At 43.7% G+C, this 20,031-nt stretch overlaps 1 long non-coding RNA gene across 1 annotated transcript; it reads left to right on the forward strand.

The window, feature by feature from the left end:
• The first annotated feature begins 8,066 nt into the window (after positions 1–8,066).
• LOC122458514 lies at positions 8,067–19,628 on the forward strand. The gene is made up of 3 exons (XR_006278555.1): positions 8,067–8,077; positions 17,904–17,908; positions 19,493–19,628. It is a non-coding gene; the product is annotated as an uncharacterized LOC122458514 (long non-coding RNA).
• Positions 19,629–20,031: the final 403 nt, after the last annotated feature.

A 20,031-nucleotide genomic window follows, 5' to 3' on the forward strand; every position in this document is an offset into this window, starting at 1 on the left:
TCTGATTAAGTATCCTCCAGTTGAGAATATTAGGATGCATTTTAACAATATGTGAGATTAATATTAACAATATTCTTGCAATCAAACAGTTCTGAAGGCTGTTCTCCATGAGCCACACTAAAAATGAAGTTCTTACTGTCCTGGGAAGAAGAAAAGAAGTACTTGTGGCACCTTAGAGACTAACAAATTTATTTGAGCATAAGCTTTCATGAGCTACAGCTCACTTCATCGGATGCATTCAGTGAAAAATACAGTGGGGAGATTTATATACACAGAGAACGTGAAACAAGGGGTGTTATCATAAAACTATTTCCCCATGTTATCCCCCCCCACCCGCCCCACTGTTCCTCAGACATTCTTGACAACTGCTGGAAATGGCCCACCTTGATTATCACTACAAAAGGTTTTCTTCCTCCCACCCCCCCCCCTTGCTGGTAATAGCTCATCTTAAGTGATCACTCTCCTTACAGTGTGTATGATAAAACCCATTGTTTCATGTTCTCTGTGTATATAAATCTCCCCACTGTATTTTCCACTGAATGCATCCGATGAAGTGAGCTGTAGCTCACGAAAGCTTATGCTCAAATAAATTTATTAGTCTCTAAGGTGCCACAAGTACTCCTTTTCTTTTTGCGAATACAGACTAACATGGCTGCTACTCTGAAACCTGTCCTGGGAAGGTCTGCCTTTTATAGCTAAAGACCATGTCACAGTGTTGAAAGAGAACCTTCAGTTTGTCATCAGGATTTCTGTGTCCAAGTGCAAAGACTGGCCCTGCTGAAATATTGAAACATGATGCGAAAGCAAATGGTGTTTCTGTTGATGATTTCCTTTGTGAGCAGCCATATTCTTAAATCTGAATTTTCTTTTTTCTTGGGTTAAGGGAACACAACAGAATAAGTGAACAAAAGCCTCATGTTTCTGCATCTGAAGTAAGCACAAAATGGCCCTGCCTCCAGCAAATAGCAGACTCCTAGGAATGTATTGGGTTAGCCTCCAGAAAACAATATAACATTTACATATGTACTCCTTTTGCCAAGTGGAGTCAGCAGCACAAGTGTTGGGATCTAGGGGTTCCTCTTAACATTACAAAATAGAATGAGATTGAGCCCCACCAGAAATCTGGGAAAACTAAATACCACCAGTCTAAGAGCAATACTTCCCCACTCACAAGCACTGAGTCTGTGTATAAGAAAGGAAAACTTTTATTAAAGGGGAATAGGAACTCCATGTTAATTTGGGAAAATGCGGCACCAATGATTCAGAAGTGTGCAAACAATAAGTAACCACCTGCCCCACACTACCTGGGGCAGTGAACTCTGCCTCACTTTCCCCACCCTGCAGTGTGAAAGTCCAACAGACAAATGTCCCCTTAAACCTGCCACTCCCCTTTTCCCTCTGCTGCACCCCACTCACAGCTGGTGGTCCAAAGGCAGCGAAGTCCCTGAATTCAGGGATGCATCCACATGGGTTCACTTCCCAACCCTGAAAGGTGGGGCAGGCAAGTAATGCTGCTGATGCTGCTCAGTGCTGTGGCTCTCAGTGATCTCTGCTGTTGCTTGTCGCTGTGGTTGCTGCTCACTACTGTTGCTTGCCACTCACTGCCACCTCTGCCACTAGCTGTGATGTCACTTTCTGAGGTTCCATCACTTAGTACAGCTCTTAGTGAATTCACTGGGTAGTGGGGAACCTCACTGCTGCTGCATCTGCTGCATTGCCTTTTACTGGTCCTCACACCAGGTCTAAGGTTTAGCTCCCTAGACTCGCTTACTAGTGATTTCAGCTGTAGTGATCACTGAGCAAAAACAAGGACTGTACATTGAGTCTGATCAGCTCTGTCTTTAAACACTGGAAGATGAGGGTCAAATCATAGCTAGGACTCTTTAAACAAAGTCCACACCACCAGTAGGGCCACCTGCCTCACACCCTCTGACTTTCATTTGGATTTGGCTACATTTCATTACCCCTGCATTCAAGACGAAAATGAATTTTAACCCAAAACAGCTAAGCGGGTTTGTCTGCTGATCACCTAGGCAAAGCAGGAGTGTCTATGCAAACGCAGTCTGCTCCAGAGGTCTTTTCCCCCAGCTCATCAATAGATGGCAGGGCAATGCTCACTCAGAGTCTGGCTTACACATAGCTCCAAATGCCACACTTTCATCTCTTCCATGACTAGAGTTACAAGTTGCAATGCCATCACTTACCAACATGCATTTTCTATCGCTGCTTCTATCAGGGTTCAGAGGTGTTTTGCTTTTTCATCTTCCAAGTCAAGTGCCATTCATTATTCGCTGCCTTATATGGGCCTCTGAGAATTACAGATAATCTGATATCAGTTTCTAATATTAAAACAGCCTAATTTTTCTAGGAGTGGTGAGTCAGGCCTTGCCTGAAACAATAAAGCAAAAGGCTTAAGATGTCCTAAAAATGCCTAATTCTGAGGACTTAAATCCTCCTTCCTTCACAAACTGCTCCCAGATTTCACTGAAGCTGAGTGACTTGACCGTGCCTTCCCCACTTTCTTTGTTTAGGGAACAGAAACAGTACTGTGTGAGTACAGTGACCAGATAGTGGGAGAAAATGTACAGCATGGAGCGCAGTTATGTGCTCACATGGGTTTGCCTGTTTAAAAGGCTGGCAGCCATATTCTGCATTAAATGAAGCTCCAAAGGGTCTTCATGAGTGCTCCTAGGTAGAATGTTTTGCAGTATTCTAGTATGGAGTTCACAAAGTCCTGGTTTTATGACCGTGCTTAGTTTCTGTGCTTACATGTGGTTTAAATTAAACTCAGTGGTTGCTGAAACTTACTCTAATATGATGTGACTGGCCAGCACAACTAGGGCTAATCTGTTTTAAAACTGCTCCAGTCCAGGAAGAGACACTGCACAGCCTTGCTGCAAGCTACTGAAGGGATTGGTTGGTTCCATGCAACGTATGCTGTTTGTAAGACACTGCATCCTGTTTCTCTGGTAAAATATCTTGGTACCATTCTTCCACCTTCAATCCCCCAAATCCCTTTCTTTCTAGGGATAGTTTGAGGGGACCGGGGGGGAGGAGAGTATTGCCTCCCAAACTGCAAGCCTCAGGGAGCTGTGGAATTTGTCCCCTGTGTACGACCCCATTGGCCTGGCAAGAGCTGCACCATCCTCCACCAAATATAGAAGTCAAACTACACCTCTGGGGTTATGTCTACATTACACACCACTTTTCTTGGCATATAGTGTATGTTTAGCTACGCACCACAGGTAAAAGCAGGCTTGTCCACACTGCAGTGTGGAACTATGCATGTCAGTGAACGGAACTGACGGTGGGGAGGCAGTTGGGAGATGCTTCAGCAGCCCCTTGTTGCTAGAGCCTTTCATTACAGTGTGGCACTGGCTGACCTCTCCCAGCTACCAGAGTCTTTTCCTGCAGTGGGGAAAGTCTCTAGCAGCTGGATGGCTGCAGAACACTACATGGCTAAAAATAGCAGTGTAGATGGGCAGGCATGGCTTGGGTGAACAGAGAGCTGTATAGGGCAGGAGTAGTCATAGGCGGACTGTAGGCCAAATCTGGACCTCCAGATGCTATTGAATGGACCCTGAAATCTTTTTATTTACTTACTATCATTTTTTTTATTATTTTCTCTGAAGTCTGGACCTTGCCTATACATTGACCAAGAAGTTTAGACCTTGACAAAAAATAATTGACTATCTGTGGTGTAGGGTATGTACTTGGGTAATACCCATACTCTTCGGATGTGTCTGTACTCTATTTACCTAAGCCGTGCCTCACTGTCTACACCACTATTTAAACTCCTGCTAGGGGGGCTACCTGAGTATATAGTCTACTCATCGTCGAAAGAAGTGTGTAGTATCAACATAGCGTAGGAGACAGACCCAGCATTATTCACAGCAGGGAGAGGACAGCTCTCAGCCCCTTTTTGAATAAGCCTAACTGGTTTTCTGTAAGTACCTGATCTTCTCCAACCAATGTACAGTCTGCCTAGTATTGAAAAGTGCAGAATTACTTCCAATAAGCCCCTCTCATTGTGCAGAATCTACACATTCGTCTTGGATATCTCCATTATAGTACAGTGTGCAGATCTCTGCAGGACATGAGGGACTGGTAAGGAAAGCGGTTCTGCACTTTGCAATGAAAGCCAGTATGCAGTTGTCAGCTGTTCTAGTTCTGAGTTCAATATAGCTGCATCATGGTGTCCTCAATCTTTGGGAAAACTAATTGGATTACTAATTGAGAATGTATGCAGATAAGCAATTTTTGATTCAGAAAATCAGAAAATGAGTGTTTTTCTCTTGATTTGCCTCCCTTTAACACAGCCTTCTGGCTAGTTCATTCACTGGCCGAATTAGAAAGTGAGTCATTATACTTTCAGGACGTGCAGTTTTCATTTCATGGCATGAAAGTTCTAATGAAACTGAAAAGTACAAATTAAACTCCATTAAAAAGATTCATGTATGTTTCCTTGGTGACAGACTTATCAACTAAAGAAAACTCCTTGAGTTTTTCTTTGCTGTTGAAATAAAGGAATGAATGATATTATTCACTGGAAAGGCACAAACAAAAATGTAGACATTAGAATTCAAGCAAAGTATCCCTCACACAAGAGAGAGACCAGGTAGGATGAGTTTAGGTCAGCACATGTCAGAATTTTAAAAAAAATGTACAGGTCACATCTGGTAGCAAAGCAATCAAGAGCTAAGTTCTCAGAACCTTACTGTTGTTACTGTAACAAATCCATGGTCACAACTAAACTGTATTCATTGGGCACTTTGAATAATAAATGAATAAAAGCTGTATATTTCCAGAACAAAGAAGAATAAAAGGCAAGAAAGAATACAGCTTCCAATGTCATATCAACTGAGGTGGAACAACAACTTCATCTAAAAGTGTAGTGTGAGGGGATATTTATTGTCAGCGCTAGCAAGTGTTTCTCTGAATGAGAGATCCCTGATAGTTAAATCTTTTTTGCAGAGGAGCTTCATTTAAGTTGAAAGTTAAAATAGAGGCACTGGGTTGTTGTATCTAAACGAATAAGCAAATCTAAAGGCTAAGGAGTAACAAAATAGTTGCCTTTTTGACTACTAGGGAAAAACAACACTTGGAGCGATTTTGCTAGAATCCTACTGATATCCTGCTCAGGACACCCATCTGCCTTACAAGGGGGAGAGCCATTGCTGCTGCTAATCTGTCTGTCAGCTCCCTGACACACCGGCCTGCCTGTCTCGCCAGCAAACTCTTAAAGACTCTACCAGTCTAAACCATGCCTTACAGGTGGGTAACAATCAAAGACTCCCAATACCCAAATTCCCCAGAGACGTCTCCCTGCATTGTCCAGTCCCTCTCACTTGACACTCACAGAAATTATTAAATTCATGGCCTCCAAAGACAGGTTTCAGAGTAGCAACCATGTTAGTCTGTATCCGCAAAAAGAAAAGGAGGACTCGTGGTACCTTAGAGACTAAGAAATTTATTTGAGCATAAGCTTTCTTGAGCTACAGTTCATTTCATCGGATGCGAACTATAGCTCACAAAAGCTTATGCTCAAATAAATTTCTTAGTCTCTAAGGTGCCACAAGTGCCTCCTTTTCTTTTTGCCTCCAAAGAGACAGAGCACACGCCAGACTGTTAGGTTAGCTGAAGACTCACACTTTCTTTTAATACACAGCACTGAGAATGCTTTTGTTATAAAACAAGAATAAGTTTATTAACAAAGAAGAGACATTTAAGTGATACTAAGCAAGAGAAAAAAGAGACAGGTATAGGTACAAACAAAACAAAATAAACCACACTTTCTAGTGACTAAAACTTAATCTCATCAAGTTACAGTCTTTGCATAAGCAGTTTGCTTACTCACAATCAAGTTACCAGCATCTCTAGCTGCGGGACCCAACTATTTGCAGAATCAGAGTGTGCTGTTCCCTTTATTCTGTAAGTGATGCATAACTACAATGTCTTTCTGGTCCCCAAATGTTACTCTTTCTGGTCCCCAAACATTACTCATTGTCTTTGCCTCAAGAGCCAGGAAGGATTCCTGGGTTGCAGACTTTGTCCCCCTGGTGTGTTTACTAAGCTATGGCTTGTTTTCTTTGTTTACTGATATGCAGATGCACTTCCATTGTCCTCTGCCAGTAATGAAACTGGTCAGACACATTCCTTTATCCAGGGCAGGCTGGGTTCATGCACTGCCTCCCAAATATGTTTTAAGAATATATTTCCAGCACACATGTATAACCCTTTGTACACAACCCGTGCATACATTACACGATGATTTTTGGCACCATTGTATCCCCGGTTTATATACAATACCTCACATGATACCTTTTAAATACTTATTATGGCAACAGTGTGTTGGGGGTAATCAATGTGAGTTTCAATATGGTGGGGTCTTTGCCAGTTAGCATTCCAGGGGTCACACCTACTTTGAAAGGATTATCTGAAAGTTCACAAGTGCAATGGCAGAGCACAGCTAACGTTTTAAATTTGCAGCGCAGTCCTGTCCACTATGGATAGTAAAATGCAGCAATTGGTAGTATTATTTTTTGTAAAGTTTTCTAAAGTTGGTAAAGCTGCTACTGTAACTCTTAAAACTACCATAGCTCATTTATTGCTGTTTGATGTAACTGGATAACGAGTGTAGTTTTATGATCTCAGATGTTTTCTTATCAGGCTGCCACTAGTTTTAGCAATGTTGCTCTTTCTGTAAAAGCTTTTTTAGTTGTTTTTCCTCCTGCACTTGGCATTTCAGTATTATCTTTTTAAAAAAAAGAACTTTCATGATGGAAAAAAGCCTATTTCAACTTATCTATTAGGAGACAAAAAGACAAATGCAAATTGGGCTGAAATGTAGAGAGCTTTTGAGGAGTGGTATCATACAAAACATATATAAATATCACAAACTTCACAAATACGTTATTAGTTTAAAAAAATCCAAATTCCCTACCTCACAAGAGTCTTCCCAGTGGTAGATTAAGGGAAAGATTGCATATGTAAGGGAAAGATTCTATTAATTTTTCTAGTTGGAAACAATTGCCATACCCCCATCATTCATAGTCTGTGGTGTAGATAGGGCACAAATACTCATTTGTATGAGTGCATAGAGCTCATTTGTGCTGTATGATTCATGCTAATTTATTTCTGTAATTTGCTCATATTATATTAAGCTCTTGGAACAGAGATACAGTTAATATAATTATGCCAACAGCAATACATATAGGGCCAAATTCTTCCCTGGCCTGACTCCTGGGTTCTTCCTATCCTACAATGGCTGGGGGACAAACTAATTTGTATCCAGTCTGCCAAGCCCCCTGTGGGCATTGTGGCAGCTGTTACATAGCTGGGGCATAGGAATGCCCTTGCCAAACTTTTTCCTGTACATGTCCCACCCCCAACAAGTCCCAGGTAAGCCCCCTTCACTGTAGGATCTTTCTGGTGGATGATAGTACTGGTGGAGCTGTCTCTGCAGCTGCCAGGGAGGATCCCAATACCAGGGCTATTTCCCGAGGATGGATCTAATGACAGCTTTGCAGCCACTTTACACTGTCACCAGTGATATGAGCCTTTAGTGCTCATTGGACAACCTTTTCTCATGTTGGTGAGCTCCCATGAGTAGTCTTATTGACTTCACTGGGAATCACCAAGGGCAAGTCATGTCTGACCAACCTGATTGACTTCTATGATGAGATAACTGGCTCTGTAGATATGGGGAAAGCAGTGGACGTGATATATCTTGACTTTAGGAAAGCTTTTGATACTGTATCCCATAGTATTCTTGCCAGCAAGTTAAAAAAGTATGGATTGGATGAATGAACTATAAGGTGGATAGAAAGCTGGCTAGATCATCGGGCTCAATGGGTAGTGATCAACGGCTCGATGTCTAGTTAGCAGCCGGTATCAAGCAGAGTGCCCCATGGGTCAGTGCTGGGGCTGGTTTTGTTCAACATCTTCATTAATGATCTGGATAATGGGATGGATTGAACCTTCAGCAAGTTCACAAATGACACTAAGCCTGGGGGAGAGATAAATAAGCTCAAGGGTAAGCATAGGGTCCAGAGCGACCTAGACAAATTGGAGGATTGTGCCAAAAGATATCTGATGAGGTTCAACAAGGACAAATGCAGGGCCCTGCACTTAGGAAGGAAGAATCCCATGCACTGCTACAGGCTGGGGACTGACCAGCTAAGCGGCAGTTCTGCAGAAAAGGACCTGGGGATTACAGTGGATGAGAAGCTGGATATGAGTCAACAGTGTGCCCTTATTGCCAAGAAGGCTAATGGCATATTGGGCTGCATTAGTAAAAGCATTGCCAGCAGATTGAGGGATGTGGTTATTCCCCTCTATTCAGCACTGGCGAGGCCACATCTGGAGTATTGTGTCCAGTTTTGGGCCCCCCACTATAGAAAGGATGTGGACAAATTGGAGAGAGTCCAGCGGAGGGCAACGAAAATGATTAGGGGGCTGGGGCACATGACTTATGAGAAGAGGCTGAGGAAATTAGGCTTATTTGGTCTGCAGATGAGCAAAGTGACTGGGGGGCGGATTTGATAGCAGCCTTCTATAAGAGGGGTTCCAAAGAGGATGAAGGGGGGTTGTTCTCAGTGGTGGCAGATGACAGAACAAGGAGCAATGGTCTCAAATTGCAGTGGGGGAGGTCTAGGTTGGATATTAGGAAAAACTATTTCACTAGGAGGGTGGTGAAACACTGGAATGGGTTACCTGGGGCGGGGGAGGCAGGGGGAAACACCATCCTTAGTTATTTTTAAGGCCCAGCTTGACAAAGCCCTGGCTGGGATGATTCAGTTGGGGTTAGTCCTGCTTTGAGCAGGGAGTTGGACTAGATGACCACCGGCGGTCTCTTTTAACCCTAATCTTCTATGATTTTAGGTGTGAATTCACCAACAGGAATAAAGGTTGCATAGTCATGCATTCAAATACTGTTTTCATTGGTAAAGACATACATTTAGTATTTTTCCACGTTAAAAACATAACGTTGGCTATCTGAGAATACAAGAGACATAAAACGCTATGGTTCATTAGCAGCAAGGTCATCCTGAGCAAAATTAAAAATACTTTGGTTCCTTTAGTGCTAATTGATACAATATTTTACGAACTAACAAAATCTAATTTGAAGCTTTTGGTAGGTACAGTAGTATCTTCTTGATGTTTTAGTGGACGGAAAAAGACAAACGATGTCTATAAAATCCAAGTGCAAATGTTTTCCTCTATCGCCTCATTGCTTCACAATGTCTTGCTATGCATCAGTTATGTTTAGGGGTTTATGAACCATACTAGCTGTTTGGAATTCATACAATGTTGTTTGGAATTCTGGTTAATTCCTCTTCTCTGTGAAGGCCCTGAGTATGGCAGGGCAAGCAGAGCCAAATGTCTACAGGAAGGTGCCTGGGCTCTTTGGCCCCCTGGTGCAGCACACTGGGAATTCAGCAGCAGCTTCATGTACATTCATTTTGATTGATTTTAAATATCACAATAAGCAGTACAATGTTCCCACTGCCTGTGTTTGCTGTGACAATCCCTTTATTTCACCATTTTCAATGTGCTGCGGATTACAGTATTTAAAGCATATAACTTCCCTGTGGAAATTGTCAGGGAGGAAGATGCAGTGTCTGGGAGCTGCTCAGGATTCAGCTGGGACTTCTCACCTGGAAAAATGTGGGAGGCGGTTAGGCTGGGATTGTGCTCTAAGCACATGAGTAGAATGTTACTACTGAAATGGTCAGCAGTAAAGGAGTTAACTGAAACTGAACAATGGCAATATTGTTACTAGCCCATTGAAGTGAATGGGGCAGTGCCTATTTGTCTTGGAGCTATTGTTTCAGGTTGTCTGCAAAATGCAGGTGGAGGACACTGTCTTAGTTTAAAGAGGGTTGACATTTGGAAAGTTTTGCTCTAGCCACCAGGACCGGAAACATAATTATTTTCCAATGAAAATATGGATTCTGGATTACAATTCTCATCTGCAACAAGGTGTGGCTTCTGTGACCAGACCTGTGACCACACAATTATAGAATGCACTGGAGACAGGGTCCTGCTTATTATATAAAATTCACCAGGACTAAGTATCCTGTTGCTTGTAGAGCTAGCTTCATCCTAACTATACTTTCCCTTTCTAGCCTCTCAAGTAAAAACAGTTATAGCCAACAGCTGATTTCAGGCACTGAATATAAAGCCTTTGCTCAATGTCCATAGCTATGTTGTCCCAGGAGGCACACTGGAAAGGAACTCTCAGTTATTTCCTGCACTCCCACATGCTTTGGGGGATGTAATTTGTACAAGTCCTTCACCAAGTAAAGGTTACTTTCCACCCCACACCTTTTCAGCTTTTGTAGCTGGTGTATTGATGGGGGAGCCACATGGACAGAGCAGTCCAGAGGCTTTAATAAAGTTCCACTTATTCAATTTACCCTGCATTCATTTTCACTCCTTGCTAAATAAACATGGTCACAGTGTCCTTGAGCTGTGAGTTCTCTGCAGTGCAGAAGCTGGCAGTGTGAGCCACGAAACTCTGTCTGAATCCCCCTGGAGACCTTGATTTTGCAGATACAAACCAGCCCAGCAACAGCCCTGGTGGAAGGAGTTTGAGCTGTACATAAACCCGGCCATGCAGGAGGGACAAAAGCAGGAAAGTAAAACTGTTATTTTACCTCATTGTGAACAAGGCAGAGAAGTCTGCACCACTCTGAAGCTCACCACTGCCGCAAGCCCCTTCCTTTGTGGAGCAAAGTCTCCTAGAACTTTGTAAGGCCTAGACTTGGGGCATGCAGCAGAAACCTCAAGAGAAAGGAGGAAAGCCCTAGGGGGCCTCAGAAGTACAGGCAGTGAGACAATAGCAAAGGAGAGCAGGTGACCAAGCTTCCCTACCCACAGGACCCAGATTCCCTGGAGAGGCAGCCATTGAGGAAACACCAGGGAACTGATGGAGTTAGGCTGGAATCAACTCAGCCATATCAATGGGTTTAATAAAGTTCCAGTTCACCTGCATTCAGCATCTCTCTCAGTTGATGAAACAGTGGTTAGGGTACTCACCTGAAAGGTAACAGATTGTTATTCAAATCCTTTCTCCTCATGAGGCAGAGGGAGAGTAGGACTTGAAAGGGGGGACTCTATATTCTGGGTGAGTACCTCAACAATGGGGCTACAGCAGGGTTGGGCCAGATCTGGCCCACCAGCTGTTTTATTCCAGCCCTTGAGCTACTGCTGGGGAGCAGGGTCTTGGGCTTGCCCTGCTCCAGCCGGGGAGCAGGGTTGGGGGCTGCTTCACAAGGCTCCCAGAAGTAGCAGCATGGCCCCCCTCTGGCTACTACATGTAGGGGCAGCCAGAGGGCTCCGCTCTGCGCACTGCCCCAGCCCTAAGTGCTGCCCCCACAGCTCCCATTGGCCGGGAACTGCAGCCAATGGCAGCTGCTGGGGTGGTGCCTGCAGATAGGGCAGCATGCAGAGCTACCTGGCTGCGCCTCCATGTAGAAGCCAGGGAAGAGACATGCCGCTGTTTCCGGGATCCACTTGAGGTAAGTGCTGCCTGAAGCCTGCACCCCTGAGCCTCTGCCTGCACCCAAACCCCCTGCCCCAGCCCTGATCCCCCTCCAAACCCCTCAGTCCTAACCCAGAGCACCCTCCTGTACCCCAAACACCTCATCCCCAGAGCCCGCATGCCCAGTTGGAGCCCTCACCCCTCTGCACCCAACTCCCCCACTCCGGCCCGGAACCACTTCCTGCACCTTGAACTCCACATTTCTGGCCCCACCCTGGAGCCCTCACCCCCAATCAGAGCCCTCACCACCTCCCATACCCCAACCCCAATTTTGCGAGCATTCGTGGCCCACCATACAATTTCTATTCCCAGATGTGATCCTCGGACTAAAAGGTCTTCCCCCTTCCCCCCCAGGCTACAAGAACTCATTCTCCATTCCTTCCCCACTTAGCTGTTTTGGGTGGAGCTAGGCAGCCTCTGAGCATGCCAACTGGCTAGGGCCCTGCAAGCAAGATAGGTGGGGAAATGCCTGTCTTCCTCTGATTCCAGTTCATGGGGCTTAGACATGAGATACATGTCTGGATGCCTAGACAGCCATGACCCAGCCTAGAGACAGAAGCATAGGCACTTAGGGAACATTTATTGGAAAATTTACTTGGGTGCCAAGTAAGTTTAGGCACCTACAGGGTTAGGCAGTAATGACATGGGGGTTTTGTGGATCACAGAGGCACCTAAAAACCACTTTTGTGGATCAGGGCCAAAGTGTTTGCTTGAAACACCCCTTCCTGTTAGCAGGTGTTGATCCTATTGTTAAACAATTGATTGGGTTTGCCCTTCTTAAGACAGGTGATCCATTACTCCAGCTGAATAAAAAGGGAGTGGCTCTCTATGTAGAGAGGATCTAGGGTACAAACTGAGCAGTGCTGAGTGTAAGAACCTGCAGGACTAGCATCTAGGACCACAGGGCAGCTGATGCTTCCACTTCATCACTGGAAGCTTAGGTTGGGTTTCTGCTGGAGGACCCTGTGAAGCTAAGTTCAGCAGGAAGCACTGCCCAGCACGGCCTGAGTGGGGGCTACTCACAGCCCACTAAGTGGTTGATGCTAATATTTTAAACCAGGAGGCCATCATGGGGAGCTGTCTGAGCGCAGCAATGCAGACTGCTTTCTTGTGCTTCAGACCTTGCTTGCTGTAGAGCCTAGACTTTGGCCTCTGATCCTGGTTTGTCCTCAGCTTTGCTATTTGATTGCTATCTATAATCTGGCAATGACCCTGACATCCTGACCGGGCATGACCCTGATTCTATTTGCCTGCCACCTGCAACATAGTGTTTGATCCTGACTTCCTGGTATCCTGATCCAGCTTGACCCCAACCCTGCTATCTGCAGGTTGGTGGCTGAGCCTGACTTCCTGGCATTCTGATCTGGTGCACTCCTGACCCTGCTTCTCATCTCCTGACTGCAACTTAGCAGCTGACCAACGTACACTGGCTGCCAACAGCCTTCCCCTGACACTGAGGGAGGAACCCAAGGAGAGGGAGTAAGTTTAAGCAGGATTTTATGCTATTTTGTTGCTGATTTATTTGTAAACAAAGCTAAACTTCTACAAGGGGTGGTGTGGACTCTGTATAGGGCATGTATTATATTTGTAGAGAAGTTTTGGAAAGTGCTAGGTTTACAAGCACTCCCACAACTTGCTGTCATAGGCTGGGGCTTTGAGTCTATTTAATATGAACCTAATCTTTGTTTATTAAAAGCTTGTCCATGTGCAAGGTAGGACATAGAGCACCGAATTAAAATAGTACCCTAGCAAACAATAGTCAGGTGACAAGTATTAACTGGTCTATGCCAAAGGCAGTGGTATGTCACTGCAACCAATAGGTAGATAAAGTGTGGAAAGGGATGGGCCAGATTAAAGAGCTCTGAAGACAGCATGTTTCCCAACCATTTATTTCAATATAGATTATGGACTATCTCAGCCTGATGATGATACTGACGTGACAGAATTAGTCTGGGAGACATTCTTCTTGGTACCTGAGCCATGATACCAAATGCAGTGTTTTCCTTTTCCTCAACCATGATTAGCAGTGGAGCTGAGCGAATGCTGCAAACATACTTGTGAATGTTATTTAAAGGAAAATCTGAGGATTTAGTTGAAAATAGAAATACAAAAAACCCCTGAAAATGCCTCCTCTTTCAATAGTGCAATTTGTACATGATTAGCTAAATGATGGAGTGAGCAGAACTAGGTGTCTGGATACAAGTGAGAAGAAAATTACATTTATACCCAATTGCCCAAAATTAGTATAGTGCTTTCTGTGTGTGTGGTCACAACATGACAGGTTCATCAAAGGAAGATAGAGATGCCTGATATTCTGGGGGAGGGAAGTTATTTTTGAAGTAATTCATAAAGCATCTTTCCAATTTCAGGTTTCAGAGTAGCAGCCGTGTTAGTCTGTATTCGCAAAAAGAAAAGGAGTACTTGTGGCACCTTAGAGACTAACAAATTTATTAGAGCATAAGCTTTCGTGAGCTACAGCTCACTTCTGTAGCTCACGAAAGCTTATGCTCTAATAAATTTGTTAGTCTCTAAGGTGCCACAAGTACTCCTTTTCTTTTTTCCAATTTCAGGAATCAATGGGAGCCAGCAAATTGTAATGAGCTCATTTCCATGCCAGCTGCTAAAAAATTTAAGAAGCTGGTTTCATGTCATAATATGGCAGCCCTGCTGATGTCTTTCTCAGCCTGCAGAGCAAACCATCACTCTTTCAAACATAACAAGAATAATTACAGTACAAACCTCCTTTGTATTGCCTAGTATAGGCTTTGGCTAAATTTCTCTGGCTTTGTGCCAGACTGTCTTTTTACATTACAGTCAATCTTTCATCAATTTGATGGTGATCAAAAAAATTATCTAAATTCAGACAAGAAAGATAGCCCAAGAGAGCTTCATGAATCATACAAAGTCCCATACCTACCTCTCTGGGGATTGGGTCAGTTAGTTCAGTGTTTGTAAAGCACTTTGAATGTAATTAATCCTTAGCCCTTTTATAGAATTTGTCATGATTTAATATGAACCAGATTTTGATACCCTTACTCATGCTGGGTAGTATCTCGCTTCTTGAATAGTCCCATTGAAATTAATGTCAGTTCATGGAGTAAGTTACTACTCAGTGAGTGCAAGGGTGACAGAATCTGGCCATATTCCAATAAGTGACAAAGATTTTTTCAAAATGTTAATTATTCCTTTGGCGATGTAACCCAAGAAAAAAAACAGTGGATATAATTTATTTAGATTAGTAAAAACCTTATGGTAAAGTTCTTCACAACAGACCATTAAGGAAACTTGATAAATATAGGATGAAAAATTAAGTCCTGTCTTTATTATTAATTATTATTTTTACTATTACAGCCAGAAACATCAGCTGAGCCATATGTCATCAGAATATGCAGTTCTTTGAAATAAAAGTGTTCTGCAAAATTGGGTTGATTCTGCAGGAATTTTGTTTTGGAAGAAAACCGAGCAAAACGGTCTGACAATGCTGAAAAATCCCATTGAGACATTTCAATTTTTTGTTCATTTTGGAATGAGTTTTTGTTTCATTTTTTTTAATGTTTGTATTATATAATAATATTACTAAATAAAAAGGACAAAATCAAACCAAAACAATTTTGTCAAAATAAAACATTTTGATTGACCAAAATATTTTTTCCAGAATTTTCCTTGAAAAAATTTAGACATTCTGGGGGGTTGTTTGGATTCAGAATGAAACCAAATTTTGAAATCTCAGAATTAAGAAAAGGGAATTTCTGCCCTGTACACAGCTTTAATGATTACTGATGATTATTTTACAAGCACTGTAGAGATGTTTCCTGATGTCACTAACACATATATAAAGACAGTCCCTGCCCTGGGGAGCTTCAGGCTGGAAGACAGACAGAGAGAGGCAGGACATATTGGAAGACTGAGAGGCGGGGTCATTTTAAAAAAAGATAACTCTCCCCCCACACACACATTTTACATTGTGAGTAATTCCATTGATTGTAATGGGACTGTTCTTGGAGTCGTTTACTATGCAATGTAAATAAGGGTGGTAGAATGTTGTTTTAATTTGCTACTTTTTCACTTGTTTGTGTGCCTTCTTGAAGAAGTGGTGAAAATAAATTGAATGAAGAAAGGGTGAGGGCCCGAGCTGTGGAAACTTGATGGAAGTTTTATGCATACAGAATGTTGAGAAAAAAAATTCAAAGTTGAGATGGGGCCAATTAAATTGAAGTAATGTCCAGGATGGCATTAGATTCTAAATTTTTCAGGTTAGAAATCTGACTCTTACTCTGCAGTGCCTAGTGCCTAGCTGGTCTGTAGGCAATACCATCATACAAAAAATAATAATTGTTGGCAGAGAGGTAGGAAGAAGGTGATATGTGGTGAGGTCTGAGCTGTGGGATGATACAGTTGTATAGGGCCTTGAAGGTGAGGAGAAGTTTAAACTTGACATGCTGGTCAAGGGAAAGCCAATGGAACAACTCAGAGGGAGAGACATGGTATGATTGACAGGAGAAAAAGATAAGTTTGGCTGTTGGATGTTAGACAGATTGAAAGGGAGCCGTTTGGGATTTAGGTAGCCAGAGAAGAAGAGGCTCAATACAATGAGCAAGTTATGACAAGGAAATGGATAAGTATTTTTACCATTGGGAAGTGAAGAAAGGGTTGGATCTCTGAAAAGTAATGGAGAAAAAAGCAGCAAGAGTTGATGATAGTCTGGATAGGAAAGGGAGGCATCAAAGATGACTGAGATTGCCTAAGAAAGGGTAGGGTGAATGGTGATGATGTCAGCAGCATTGGAAAAGGAGGGAGGAGGCTTATGAGGGAAAAATTTTAGTTTTAGTCATGTTAAGTCAGGGCTGATGGTGAGGATCAGAATGATATGTCTGAGAGACATAGGTCAGGACTAGGCGGGGGGAAAACACAGGTATAAGTGTGATACTATGTGCCCCAAAGTGGCACTCTGCACTCCATATTCACCATCATAATATAATCATGATATGTTTTGTACTAAGTATGCCTTGTGAGAGATCATTTAAAAAAGTCTTAATCCATTGAATAGTAATATCCTGTTAAATTGTACGTGCTATTATTGTATATGAAATTATGAAGTTTTGCTATATATGTGCCATTGAAATGTGTTGTGAGGTTGGGAACATCCACAAGCAGCCTTTCAGATACAACAATAAAAAGGCCAAACAACATTGATGGCCCATTGAGGAGAATACAAATACTCAAAAGGATTACCCCAGGAACTGTGTACAGTGAAAACCTCTCAGAGATAGCACTACACAAGGGAACTGTTTGACACATGTCACAGCAAAAGAGCTTTCCAGCAAACTGGAAGAAGCTATAAAAGGGGGAAATGACATCATCACTTGGTCTCACTCCACCTACAAGACAACACCTGAAAACACCTTAGAAACAAAGACTGAACTGGGGAAGTGGGAGGTCTCAGGCAGGAAAGAAGGAAGCCCTGCCTGTGTATGGAATATTGGTGGATTGTTTGTACCATCAGGGTGAGACGCTGCTTAATTCAAATCATGCCCAGTGTGTAGGACTTAGATTGTGATTTTGTTTATTTCTTAGGTAACCAGTTTTGAGCTGTATGCTATTACTTTATAAATCTATCTTTCTGTAGTTAATACATTTGCTTTTTTTTTTTTTTTTTACTTAAAACAGTGTATTGTTTGAAGTGCAAATGGAAATTTGCTCAGGAACAGGGGCTAGTGCATTGTCCTCCCCACATTGAGGGAGGGACAGACTGGGAAATAACTTAAATTGGTCAGGCTTTTGACCAGGACAAGATGGTACAGTCCTGGGGTCCTAGGCTGTGGAGTGGGGAGGGGGGGATAGCTTGAGCCTCTCTATGGTTGGTTCATGAGTGGCTAGGAGAAGCATTCATGTAACTGCAGCTGAAGGTGTCTCTGCTTGTGTATGACAGTGCAATACTCTCCAGGATTGTCACAGCCTCACAGAGTGAGAGGGAGCCCAGACTGGTATGACAGAGGACTCAGCAGTACCTCAGTTCCAGGTTGCTCCCTGGGGAAGACTGTCACAATATGCTGATTTGTAAATCATGTACATGAAAGTGAGAGTGGAAACAGAGTGAATGAGATCAGTCAGGAATAAGGCATAGAGGGAGAAGAGTTAGTGAGTGCAAGGTGGGGCAGCAAACAGTACCTGAGATACAGGGCTCCTTGGGAGAAAAAAAAAAAGTGGATGGGGTGAAGGAACCACTGAAAGAACAGCCAAAGAGGTAGGAGAAGAGCCAAGAAAAGACAATGTCCTCGAACATAAAGAAGGATAGGGTGTCAAGGAGGAAAGTATGAGCAACAGTATCAAAGATGAGGAAAGGATGAGGACTGAGAAGAGGTCATGAGTCTTAGCCAGGAAAAGGTCATTGAAAACCTTGTTGAGAGCAGTTTTGATGGAGTGGAGAGAACATAATTCAGATCAGAGGTGACTGGGAACTGAGTGAGAGTAGAGTAGAGGAAATTAATGCAGCAATTTTAAACAACCTGCTCAAGGAACTTAGAAGTGAAAGTGGGGAAGGAGCTGCAGAGCAGAGCAGCAGTTAGTAGCTGCATGGAGCTGGAGAATGAAGGACTGCATGCTTGGCTAGAAAAGCAGCCGGATCACAGATAGCTAAGTGAGGGCAGTGACCTGGGGAGCAAGAGGATCTTGGCTGGCTGCTAGGACTAAGCCTAAGCCAGTTTGCTAGCAGGGACCAGTGGAGCATTGAGGGAGCTCCTGGCTGGCTGTGGGGACTGAGTAGGGGCTGAGCCTGGGGAGAGCTGCAGGAAAATAGTGTCTCCAGGGAGGAAACCCAGGGGATATGGCCCTATACAAGGGCTGGACTGGTTTAAAGATCGCATACATACCCAACCAGAGGGAGTGCTTGAGAGAGTCAGGTGCCAACCCTGTTACAGTGAGTTTTTCCATGTGAGACAGGGTCAGCAGCAGTCCTTGTTCAACTGCAGTGATAGCAAAGGCAACAATAGCAACAACTGGCATAGGCCACAGGCAGCAACGGGAGCAGCTATTACAGGAACTATTTCATCTCCATCTTCCCCTTCCATTCTCATCACTCAACCAAAAGACTAATTTTAGGGGACAGAGATCAAACAGTAGGCTGATTTTAAAAAAAAAAAAAAAAAAAAAAAAAAAAAAAACCCCAGAACAATGTGGATGCAGTTAGGCCTGGTCTATAGTATGTGGTTATTTCGGAATTAGCCGAGTTACTTCAAAATAAAACTGATTCCGTCCACACGACCAAACCAGTTTTTTTCGATTTAAAGGGCTCTTTAATCCAATTTCTGTACTCCACCTCGGCAAGTGAAGTAGCGCTAAAATCGAGATCGCACTTCCGGGTTACAGGTACTGTGGATGCAATTCGACATTATTGGCCTCCAGGAGCTATCCCAGAATGCTTCCTTGTGACCGCTCTAGACAACACTCTCAACTCCAATGCACTAGCCAGGTAGGCAGTAAAAGCCCCGGGAACTTTTGAATTTCCTGTTTGGTCACCACCATCACAGGTGACCATGCAGAGTCCACCATCACAGGTGACCATGCAGTCCCAGATTCGCTGATGAGCTCCAGCATGGTCCGAATGGAAGGTACTGGATCTCATCACATGTTGGGGAGACGAATCTGTTATGGCAGAACTACATTCCAAAAAAAAATGCAAATATGTACACTAAAGTCTCCAGGGCCATGACGGAAAGAGTCTACTCCAGGGACACAGAGCAGTGTCATACAAAAATCAAGGAGCTCAGGCACGTGTACCAAAAAGCCAGGGAGGCAAACGGGTGCTCTGGGTCACAGCCCCATACATGCCACTTCTACCATGAGCTGCATGCAATTATGGGGGGTTATGCCACCACTACTACACCACTGTCCATGGACATCTGCAAGGGGGGAGTAGCACGGAGGAAGGAGGATGAGTTTTTGAAGGATGAGGAGGACAGTGCACAGGCAGCAAGTGGGGAATCCGTTTTCCCCCCTAGCTAGGAACTATTCTTAATGCTGGACCCAATAGCCTCTTCCCGCTCCCAAGGCATGCTCCCGGACCATAACCCTGGAGAAGGCGAGTTACTTGTTACTTGATGAGTGAGAGCTTGAGCGGAGCCACGCAGTGGGGGATGGGGGGAAACCCAGCCATGGCTGTTCGCGTTTAGTTTAAAGGGCTCATCCCTGCTCCGAGCCTCATCAGAACCACGCGGTGCGTGTGTGGATGGGTGGGTGGGTGGGAGGGTGTTGTGTGAAGCGATCATCCCAGAGAGCCCGCAGACCTTCCTTTTATATGACAAACCCACCAGGCATTGCTTGCTATGGGAAAGGACTTGTCCTTCCCTCCTCCTCCACCCCCCCCAACCCAATATCCCCCTCTCCCCTGTCTACTTTCTGATTTCTCTCAATGTGTTGTGCAACAAATAACAAAGAACGAGTTTTAAACAATTGTGACTTTATTTCCTTTCATATATAGAGGGGGC

Source organism: Dermochelys coriacea, chromosome 2 (genome assembly GCF_009764565.3).
Source record: "Dermochelys coriacea isolate rDerCor1 chromosome 2, rDerCor1.pri.v4, whole genome shotgun sequence".
NCBI lineage: Eukaryota > Metazoa > Chordata > Testudines > Dermochelyidae > Dermochelys > Dermochelys coriacea.